The following is a 12,034-nucleotide window of genomic DNA, read 5'->3' on the forward strand; positions in this document are numbered from 1 at the left end:
AGAATGTAATTAATAATTAGTCAACTCAAGACTAAATAAGCACTTTCAAATGCATCACTTTACTTTGCATGTAACTCAAGGAGCGCTACAAAACGGCACTTTCAATCGTTCCTCCAATCACCAGCAATAGTTATAAATAATAATCATACAAACACAATACGTTTTCATTGCTTTCTGAAGTTCTCAGTAAAACAAACTCTCTGCCACGGCCTACCATGTTGTTACTCTCATGGCAAGGAGCGTTACCAGCAATTCGCTGCAACCGGCGCTGCCGTGTTGACACTGTCATCCAGGAAGATGATGGCTTCATCTTTTCTCCGTTATTGTTACAGCTTTACTTAAATCTAAAAGGACTTCAGTGACAACCAGGAGCTCTTAGTCAGATTTTGTGCCAAACTATGACTATCATTTAAGTCTCCAATGTCAGGTTATATTAAGAGGGCTATAATATACCATGCCAGTTCTCTTTTCTAATACTGGCAAGAAAATAAAGTCTTAGAAGCTTTGTGACGTGGGAAGGCAATAGCAAGTATTGTATCACTGACACTGGTAGCTGAAGTCCTTCATGAAAAGAAAAAAAACACTTGGGAGCAATATAAATTTGCTAATAAGCAATGTGGAGAATTGTTATTTCATATGTCAATGTATTTTGCATTGATATTTTAAAAGTTTATTTGAATGTCTTAATTGAAAAAGTCTTTATGATTCTATAATCTTAATTAAATCTGGCTTTTATTTTCCCAGAAAAACAGCTCTACTGGACTCTGTTATTCTAATAATACCTTAACGTGGCTTAGAATATTATCTGAAGGAGCAAAATACTGAAATATAGTATCTATCAAATTTTACTTCTGTATCATATGTATAGTAACGATAGTGTACGCAACATCGCTTCAGTGTAAATACAATAGAGTTATACAGAGGGACTAGCTTTTTCTGCTAGACCACCAAATCAGTAGGTTTTCCTCAAAATTTGCTTCTTCAGCTTTGATGGATATGTTAGTGAAAAGTTTAAGAGTCTGTGAACCTCCCACTCTATAAAAAGAAGAAACTTTCAGTTGCGTATCCAGATTAACTCATCTCAGAAGAATTGGATGACAAGTTTTTGAGTCTGATATCAGGAAAAGGCTTTTTAAAAGATGCTTTTGGAAATGCAACTAGATCCGCTGTCAACCACAACCTGCAGTGCCCTCTGAGTCAATGCCACAAGCATTAACACCAGTAATCCCCGGGAGTCATGATAAAATCCTAGGCTACCTCGAGAAAGGGTCCCTGCCACGGCTTCAAGTTTTCTTCTGAAGCAACTCAGCGTGCTAGATGCTCTCCCCGTAATATCTGAAGTATTGCTATTTTTATTTCATCCTGTAGCCTTGATTATCTTAAGTATCACTAAAATTGCATTGACTTCAGTGGGATTAGTCTCTTCTATACGTTACGTACCAACTGTAAGTATGGTTTCTGGAACTATTCTTTAAAGAAGGAAAATAGGTACTAATATATAAAGCTGTATCCTTTTGTATCTGCAAAATTTATGCTCAAATTCACTAAAATGCTGACAAGTTCCCTTTCATTTTGCTAACTACCTATTGACATAAAAAACCAAGTATTTGAAATATGTATGACTCTCTGGACTCTCTGGCCATGCAATATAGCCAAAGCCCATTAGAGATATTTTTAATGTAAAAAAGATGAAGTCTTTTGTAAATATTTCCATAATCATCTTACGAAAATCAGAAATATTTTTCCGAATTGTGCTTCAAAGTAATACCTAGTCTTCAGAAGCACATGCTGAATTCTTTGTGACCCTCTTAAACAGGAATGCTGTGTGAAGTATGAGCATCTGAACTAACTATGGTCTCTTGCATGTCTAGAAATAAAAAGGGGAAGAATTAATAGAGAAAAAATGTTTTTTCAAAGTACAGCTTTTGGTTATGTAGTGGTTGTCTACTTCTAGTACTATCTTTCACCAACTTTTTAAAGATAAATAGCGTATTATTTAATACAATTTCTTGAAAGATTTCTAGCATTTTTTAACATCGGTGTCTCACATCAAACAACAGTGACAACACTATCCTTCAGCACATTTCCAGTGCATTTCTGAACATTAATATCTATTGCTGTGTAATTTTTACAAACTTTCTTAAAACTGTTTTCTTAGTGAGACATGGACATTTTTAGGTTACTTCAAACTGTGGAAGAAAAACGTGTCTGGAGATGTGAACAAACACTCGGTTCATTAAAAATTCTGTGCAAATTCTTTTTTCTAGCTTTACTCTTAAAAAATAGCATATAGTTTAATCCTGACTAACAGACATTAGTTTTGTTTCTTTTACTTCAGTTGTAATTTAGAAGCACTCTTGCTGTCTACCTTTAGTCATGTTGTTTAATAATGAAGAATGAATGGTTTTCAGGAAAGAAAGAAAACTTTGAGTAGTGATATTAATCCTGCTTTAAACCATTCAAGCAAAAACCTCTTATTAAAGTGTCAGCAGCGTGCAACACCGAGTCTATGGCTTTCTTTTTTTACTTGGGATTTGTAGAGCAGGATCCTACAATTTTACACAGGCTCATTGAGATCTTGGCAGCATGAAAAGTATACTGCCATGGAAGAAAACAGAGCCACAGGCTGAGGGTCTCATTAGATTTTTATCTTGGGAACACTGTCTGAATTTGAAGTGCAGGTTTCGATTCTTTTTACTCAATCCTGATTTTGTGGTAATAAGATATTCAAACTGTTGTGAGCAGCACCTACTACTTGTCATATGAAAAGACCACTCAATTTAAGCAAAAATAAAAAAAGTCTACTGTTTTGCTTGAATTAGCATAACTGCATAATTCAAATTCTCCTCACTATTGAGTAACCAAATGCATCATTTTCATTCTATTTAAAATATAATTACTATTACAGTGTTATTGTGTTTTCATAAATAAAAATATTAGAGATTTGTTTGTAATAATTTCTGAATGGCACTGAAAAAATACAATAAATGCTCATTTGGAACATCATGTTTTAAGTAGAGTGGCTCAGGATATTTTTTTTTCCAGTTATCAGGGGGAAATGTAGTTTCCTTAAAAATGCTGCTTTGTGCAGGAAAATTCTAGTTTTAATTTTCTTTCAGAAAAAAAAAAATTGAAAAAAAGGTGTTGATTTAGAAAGTCAGGGCCTCCTAGTGTGAAACTATTTCATATGTCAAATTGACTAAGATACTTTGGTTTAGGTTGTCAAGCAGAAACTTGTGTCAGGGCTCACAAGAATTATAGTGCAATTTCCTCAAGCCACCATTCTCTCCATTTTTCTCTCTCTTTAGACGGCCTTTTCTGTGATACACTTCTGTCCTGCAACTCTGAAACAGGGCTTCAGGGGAGCTATAGATAATGCTGGAGTACAAGCCACAGAGAAGAAAGAGAGCAATAGACGCTTGAATCACAGTATTTGGGCAGCACAGGCATCGCAGGTACATTCAGTGCTTACAGGTCAAGCTGAGTTGAGCCAAGCAAAACCACTTTGGTTCTAAAAGTAAAACCAGTACAACTGGACATTTCTGAATCAACTTTCTTTCTAATGCTCCAGTCCAGTATTCATAATAGTAATGATTTTTTGTACAGAGGATCTTCAAAAGGGTTTATCTGAATGCAGTAAAATATTGCTTTTAAAAAGAGAATCATATATTTACTTCTAAGTCTACTGTGTCATTTTATTATGCCTTAACATTCTGACATAATTTTTCTCAGGATTTCATACAGCATGAATTTTGGCATTCACACATACCTCAGATAATGATTTAAATATCTTTTCAGGAAATTAAGTTAGAAAAAATCATTGTCCATCTTCCAATTTACAGCAATGATATTGCTATCATTCTGATGACACTGCTAATTCCAGTGCAACAAAGACAATTTATCATTTATCTTTTGTATATTTAGAACCTGCTTAAGTGGAAATAAAGCAAAATTCTGTTAAACATAACCATTTGTTATGCCCAAGCAACTTTTGTTGAAATCTGTAGGAGTGCATGTACAAGTCAAAAACGAGTCAATAGACATAAAGTTATTTCATAATCCAAGTGCACTGAAATTCTACAAAAAGGAGAACAATGACAAAATTACAATTGGTGACAGTTTTGTACAACAACAAATCTGTCATATTTTCCTGTTGTGACCAGTAGGTAAACAGTATCTTGTAATTCAGGATACAGCACAATAAGGTATGAAATGGAACAGTCACGAAAAGCCAGTTTAGGAAACAAAAGCTAGTTATCTGATATCCATCATGTACCCTAACCTTTGATATTCATCATACACTGTTGGGCCTACCTGCAAATTTAGTTAGCTAGCTGTTTAGCCCTTTTATTTTTATTATTTTTAAGGAAAGCTCTCAAAAATAAAATAAATAGATGTATTACTTACAGGCTTTTTTCCAACTCATTCATTAAAGATTTGATTTGAGCCAGTCAAAATCTAGGTAAAATACATAGTAATTTTGTACCTTCAGGCTTTGATCTTACAGTGATCCAGTACCAAAGATCTGGGCGAGGGTCTGTCCGTGTGCCGGGCAATGCAGGCTCAGGTTGTCAGGGAGGTGAACCATCTTGTGACACTGGACTGGGACTCAAGAGACAAAGATCTCCCCAGGACTCCTTATAGGACCTCGGTAAGTTGTTCAATTTTTCTGAATTTTCAATAAATTGTCTTTGAAAAGGGGAATGGCAACTTAATCTCTTCCTCTTAGGAATATGCTTATAAATTCATCAATGTTTGTAAGATGCTCAGGTGCTAAGGTGTTTTGGTAATACGTATAAATATGTTGCCAGCAATGTGCCTGTAGCACACATACAAAGGACACTTCTCAAGTCTCTGATGCTGAATGTCTATTAAAATGAATGCCATTTGATAGTGTAAAATCCACTCTAGATCAATTATTCATATATAAATAGCAAAATAACAGCTACTGGACATGCAAAATTTATTAATAATAGCAGGAAAGTAATGCTTTTCTTGTGTTGTTTCTGAGCACGTAAGTCTGACTTTTATCTCCTTGATGTCCTTAGTTAATATATTACTGAATAAAAATGACCATGGTAGGCTGTAGGTGCACCATCAACAGGCTTAGAAAAGGATGAGAGAAATTAATGTGTAACAGATCTATAAATACAAACTAAATAGCCTCATCCTGGTGAGTACTAGGCAATGGACTGCAAACAATGGCCAGGCTTGCACACATTTTCTAAATTGCATCTCCCATTGCCATTGTCAGAGACAGAATGAAAAGAAAAACACCCATTTTTTCTTGTGAGCCTTATCAGTTATGCTCCATTGTCATGTGGGGGATGTTTTTAATTTTATTACGCCCAAGTTCAGAGTCTAATCCAAAAATTCAGCAGGAGTATTGCCAGAGATTGCAAATAGCTGAATCATCTGAAGGCATCTGAAATAGGCAAGTCTAAATGGAAAGTTGTCGGCATTAACACAGCTGTTAACCAATATGGTTTGCACTTTCGTACATTCACAACTGTGTAACCATTAGGAAAAAAATGAATGCAGCCCTTGAGTCATTTAGGATTTTTTGCCTTTTGCCATCAAAATAGGAACATATTTTGATTTAGCAGAATATCAGTGGTCTCAAGGTGGTGGGATACACATCCTGTAACCATTCCACACAGAAACGTGCGTGTCCATGGCCTGCTCTGACAAGAAGTCTCACCAGAGCCAGCTCTCATTTTGTTCTACCACCATTTGGAATAACTCTGTAATTATTTTTATCAATATATCAATATAATTTTATACTTCGAAAAGAAAATATTGTTAGGGTAAGTGTGTGAAAACCACTTTGGTATCATCCTTACATTTCATTTCTCTTAGAAAAGCCTATGTAGAATGGCTGCATTTTTAATAGTTGCATAAGCACACTGGGGAATAAAAATGACAGGTCCGATGTGTGACAGACTTGCAGCATTCTACAATACTTCATATGTGCGCATTTCAGTGTATTACATCACAAGCTTTGCCATACCACACACCATAAATGTCGCAGACAAAATTGTCAGCAAAAGTTTCATCTCAAAAGTTCCACTGGCTTCATTATACACACTCTGAATTAAGAGCTTGCAGGACAAACTTAGCACATACAGTGAAATAACTGAATGCAGTATGCCCTGATTTCCCTCATACTGAGGTATCAAAAAATGTTAACTATGTCAGAGCAGATCCTCCTCCCCCACAAAGCAAACTGTTGCTGATTTTAACTTTACATTCAGTTGAGCTCTCTGTTGAAATCAGCTATGACTAGATTGACTGACTTGATATTTTAAGTTCCTGAGTAAGTAGCTTTTTACTTCCTCATTTATCCTTAAAATAATTTCCTTGATTAGCTTTAGCTAAGATTAAAGTATTTTCACTTGTGACATGCCTTTGACACAAGTATTTGATGACAGGCATGAGTCTTCTTCACAGCATTACTTCTTTCATCTTTTGCCATCAGTAAGTACTTTTAAAGAGAGTCAGCCACATGAAACCCCTACAGTATGAACATAAAGAAGTGAAGAGTGAGTCTAGGATTCACAGTAAAGCCCACAAGCAATATTCAAGACAGCAGGGGCTGAGGTGCAAAGTTTATGTAAAACTAGGCAATATGGCAAATTCTTGGCAATATATATTCTTGTTTTGATTTGTAGGTGAAAAGAGAAAGAGGAGGTGAAAGAGCATCCAGACCTTTTCCTTGGGGGGCGGAAGGGGGGTGTGGTGTGAGGGGACGAGAGGGGAAAAGAGAGGAAAAAAAAGAAAAATCTGGGAAGTGCTTTAGACCTCAGCACCATCCATTCAAGTCATTACAGCAAAAACCAAGTGCATACAGAGTTATAGGGTCAGAGTCTACATCCCTGATCACAAATGAACAGCACCTGACTGCACCAGCAGCCCCTCTCAGATCACCAGGAAATGATGAATAGGAAAGCCCAGTGGTTTAAATGACTGGACCTTGCAGTCCCATCTAACTCATTTGTGTTTTATCACTCGAATTGCCTTCTGTTAACGAAAATGAAAACAGAAGGGACTTGACATAGGATCAACTCTACTGCTATCTTACCTGACAAATAACCACCCTAACCCTAAGATCTTCCAGTAATGAGGATCCAACAGTCTCCCTGCTGATACAAGTCCTTTACCACTGGAAAGTTCAACTGATGGCTTAGAACTGATAGCCTAAACCTTCCTTTTTGCAGTTTCTCATCCTCCATGAATGCGGAGAGCACATCAGCCCTTTTTAATATATCTTTTAAATATCATGGAATTATAGAATGGTTTGGGTTGGAAGGGACCTTCAAAGATTATCTAGCCCAAATCACTGGGCTGGTGATTCTGCCTTACTGAAGTTTCTTTGACTCCATGAGGATGGGAACCAAGATTTCCTTTTATCTTCAGATTGACTGGTTTATCTTTATTAGCTTGAAGCATGTGAAATCTCCTGAGTGCCCTTCCCACTTTATAAATCAAAGACAGAAAATTTAAGAATATGTATATAGACTGTGTCCTGAAGTTTTTTGCTTTTCCAGTTAACTTGGTTAACTGCATGGGTGCAGCCTCACCTTGAGCACTGTGTGCAGTTCTGGGCCCCACCATTTAAGAAGTATGTTATGGTCCCTGAACACATCCAGAGGAGGAGGGCAACAAAGCTGGTGAAAGGGCTGGAAGGCATGTCCTATGAGCACCGGCTAACAACTCTGGGTTTGTCCAGTTTGGAGAAAAGGAGGCTGAGGGGGGACCCTCCTTGCTCTTTACAGCTTCCTGAGGAGGGGATGTAGAGAGGGAGGTGCTGATCTCTTCTCCTTGGTATCCAGCGATAGGATGTGTGGGAATGGCTCAAAGCTGCACCTGGGAAGGTTCAGACTTGACATTAAGAAGCATTACTTTACCAAGAGGGTGGTCAAACACTGGAACAGGCTTCCCAGAGAGGTGGTTGATGCCCCAAGCCTGTCAGTGTTTAAGAGGCATTTGGCCAATGTCCTTAAAAACATGCTTTAACTTTTGGTCAGCCCTGGAGTGGTCAGGCAGCTGGACTGGCTGATCGTTGTGGGTTCCTTCCAACTGAACTAGTCTATTCTGTTCTGTTCTATTCTATTCTATTCTATTCTACCAACTGTACAGCAGAACAATACTTTGTTTGTATGTACCTAAACACTCTCTGTCACGTAAGTTTTCCCAGAAAGAGAGCCACACTACCCTGAAAAAACAGTCCACAGACAACTTCAGAGCAGCCTCAGTTGCTACGCAGGGGAAAACAACAAAAGAGTTGCTCTGCCACTCCTTGTTCCGTACACATAAAAGACAGTATTTCATGCTGTCAGACAGTAACAAAAAGCCGGTGTTCGGGCGAGTATCTGGTCTGGCTTTCACAGCTCCGCCAATCCCACAGCTCACAGCTCAGCAGGCGTATTCATTTCTACAGCTACAGTCGGCACCTGGAAAGTTACACAACCCAGCCACACCAGGAAAGAAAAACCACGGAGGCAGCAAACAGGAGACTGGGTACAGGGGAAAGAGCTGAAGAGAGAAAGATAAGGAGAAAGCAGTCGAGTGAGAGAGAGGCGGTAAAGGAAAAGAAAAGGCGGGGGGTTGGGATTCTTCTTGGTGGTCATAAGGGACTAAAGAGCTTGGATTTGTTTAAGGAGTGTGACAGGAGTCATGGGGAATCAAAACCACAGTCAATGCACACGGGAAAAACAATGACTCCATTCCGAGAGTGCCAACTGTTTACTTAAAGTATCAAACTCTGTCACTAATGTTCTTCTTTCCTCAGTCCATTCAATTTTCCCCCTCAAGGGTCCTGGTCCTGTAAGCACTTCGAAACTGGTAACTGTACCTAATGCAACTGCTCTGGTCCCAAGAGCTGTCTGGGGGTTAGGAACCCTCTCTGTGATGTGCCTATATTTTCACAGAATATGCATTACCCACTATATATTTTGAATAACTAAATATAATCTTGATATATTCATGTACAGCCTCAATACATGGCTTTCTACTGGGATCTTTTCCCAAAAAACAACTGGCAGCTGGGGCCACGGTGCTGTAAAGAATCTTTAAACAATGCAGAAAAGATTAATGACATAATTTCAAATAGCATGAAATATTTGCATAATAGCTTCATATGAATCATAAATTAATTTCAACATTTCATTACTAGGAATATACATTGGCGTTTCCACCTTAACACCATTTGCTAAATACTGCACTTGTCTCATTTGATTGAATCGCTTGTCTAAAAGAAGAAACTGTACTTTTCTAGAGAAAAAATACAAAACAAACCAAAACACAGCCGCAGTACAGTTACCTTTGCTTTTGTAAGAAGCAGGGGTGGACTCTGCTGGTCTGATCTAAAGCGTGTCCTTGTCCTCCACGCCAGGGAAGCCAGCAGTTGCCTGGCACTGCTGTAAAGCATTATTCAGCGTGAGGAGGGAGCGGCGGGCAGAGCTGGGGACAAGGCAAGGTTTCGGGTGAGTCACCAAGGGCCAGCCACTGCCCCTTCGCCGAGGCCACTCGGCGCGATGGTAACTCGCTACAATACTTGTGCTTGCAACTATTATCCCTGAAAGCAAACACTTTCCGAGGAAAGTCAGGTTGTTTCAGAAGGCAATTTATGTGCTGTTCAAAGCTTATCAAGAGAATTTAGACAGGTGTTTGTACTTTGAGAAAAAGAGCAACCTGGTGCATGCCTCACACCTTCGAAAGCCCCCTTCCTCACCAGGCACGGAAGAAGGGCTCCGCTGCTTTTATGGTTTGAAATGCAAAGATGAACTTCCTCTTTGTTCGGCAGTGTCAGTGAACTCTGAACTGCTGCTGTCTCCAGAGGGAAATCAAAGATCTCACGTTCCATGGATCCTTCCGTGCAAACTGATTGTAGGGGCAGAACTGCGTCTGGGTTGTGGGAGGAGTGCTCAGCAGCTACCAGGTTACAGTGGAGGAAAGGCAAAAAGAAATTTGACTTCCGTGGTCGGTGACACAGCTACTAGCTGCATTAGAAGTAAGTGTTTGACATTTATTTCATAACGTCAGGCAAATTATTTCTGTAAAATGTGAAAAATAGAGGTTTTCCATAAAAGGGAACTGAGGAACCTTCATAATATTGAAATTATTCCTACTTCGATCGATTAAACAAGTAAAAAAAAGCCCCAAACTTTTTCGTGATGACTGAGGGTCTTGTAGGATGTGCAGGAAATGTAGCTGACCCATGTGAAAGTTATAAGCAACATAAGAACAGACGTCTAAGCTCTGGCAGAATAATTTGCGGAACAGCTTCTGTCTCTCTGTGGCTATTGAGCTCTGTGAAGAAGACATGATTCTACTCATTCCTCCTGTAAACACATAGGTAACTTCAAAGGGAAATCAGTGCTAAGTAAGGATTTTTCAAAGAAAATTAAATTAGCTTTTTACTCTATCATATCAGCATTTAAAAAATTGGCAAATAGTTGTAAATACATATATTTACTAACACCTCATTAACAGTGCGTTGGAAACACAAACAACATTTTTTTCAGAATTCCAGGGAGCTAACTTCCAGATAAAGAAGAAAGTCGTAAATCAAGGTTCTTCTCTTTCAGCCTTTTGATGTAAAGAAATACTTTCAAGTTATGCTTAACCATCAGGCTAGGAAATGTAATATACAGCTAGAATTGGAATCTGCTTCTAAATCACCAAATTAAAAGTCATGTAACACGAAGCCTCTCCGAGACACACTCTGCCTCATTTACCTCAAACAGGAATTACTAAAAGAGAATTTCACAGTACTTTTGCTAACATTAGCTGCAATGGCTACATTGGCTGTTAAACCTGTACCTGTACAAATTACACCCCTGCCCTTGAGACGCTGACAAAAATCCTCAGAGGATCTCAGGGTGTATTCTTGTGCAAACGCACACGTTTGTTCGGCTACAAAGTGATCAGTCCGGCGCAGTGACTCAGAGACAAAACCAAGAAAGAATACGGAAACCCTTAATACTGTGCATTTCGCGTATACTGGTGTCTTTGTTTCTGCCTTTCGTTTTCTTTAAATTAAGAAAATTGTGTTAATGCAAGGGTATCAGCAAACTCTGTGAGTTGTGATATTCTAAGTAAATAATACAAATAGAAATACATTAACTTCAGAATAAATCAAGGTAAAACTGTGTCCTTTGTGATCCCCATGTAAATTGTAATTGTTGCAGCTGACGTCACGTGGAATGTGAAATTATTTGTCATAAAACGCAACAGTGATAAGGGGACATAATGTAATTGGAAAGACTCCCATAAGGCTGGCTGCCTTGCCGGGCCCTGGTAGTATCACACATAGTATCACAACCATCCACTTAGGAAATTATTTACAACAATTGAGTGTGATCTTAGCAGTATTAATTAGTTAAGTGCCTCGAAGAAGAGAGGACGTACAGGAAGTATATCCAATTGTTTCGCCATCACGAAGAATCAGTTATGCCTTCGGAAGCATCAGTTAATCAGGTGTATCCAGGAAAGATCTCTGCCAGATAAGAGCAGGAAGGATATGGCTCGGAGCGTATTAAAAAGGAAGATTACGGGGCAGGTTATGCTAAAGCAACTCGCGATTTTATTTTCCCATGAGACTGTATTCCTGTCAATTCCTCGTTAATTTATCGTTTTGTTGTCACAGTTGCTTTGCATGCCTCCCCCACGCTCCAACTCGCTTTTCTTGGCCGGGGATGGCGGGGAGGCGGCGGGTAATAAAAATCAAACTCTGAAACCCCAAGGGCAATGGCGGCCGCCCGCCCGACGGGCTGGGCCGGCGGCCCCCCCGGGCCCTGGGCAGCCTCCGCGGGCGGAGCTCGGCGGGGCGGCGGCCGGGGCTCCGCGGGCCGGGCCGGGGCGGGCCGGGCGCCACCTGCCCCCCTTCCCGGGGCGGCGCGGCTCCCCGCCCGCCACACTCCACCCACCCGCGGCTACTTGTGCGCCCCTCGACGGGCCGCCGCCATTTCCCTTCGCGGCCGACCCGAGGCGGTGACCGCGTCGCGCGCAGGGCGCGGAGGAGACGGCGGCC

The sequence above is a fragment of the Pelecanus crispus genome, chromosome 2 (assembly GCF_030463565.1).
Source record: "Pelecanus crispus isolate bPelCri1 chromosome 2, bPelCri1.pri, whole genome shotgun sequence".
NCBI classification, from domain to species: domain Eukaryota; kingdom Metazoa; phylum Chordata; class Aves; order Pelecaniformes; family Pelecanidae; genus Pelecanus; species Pelecanus crispus.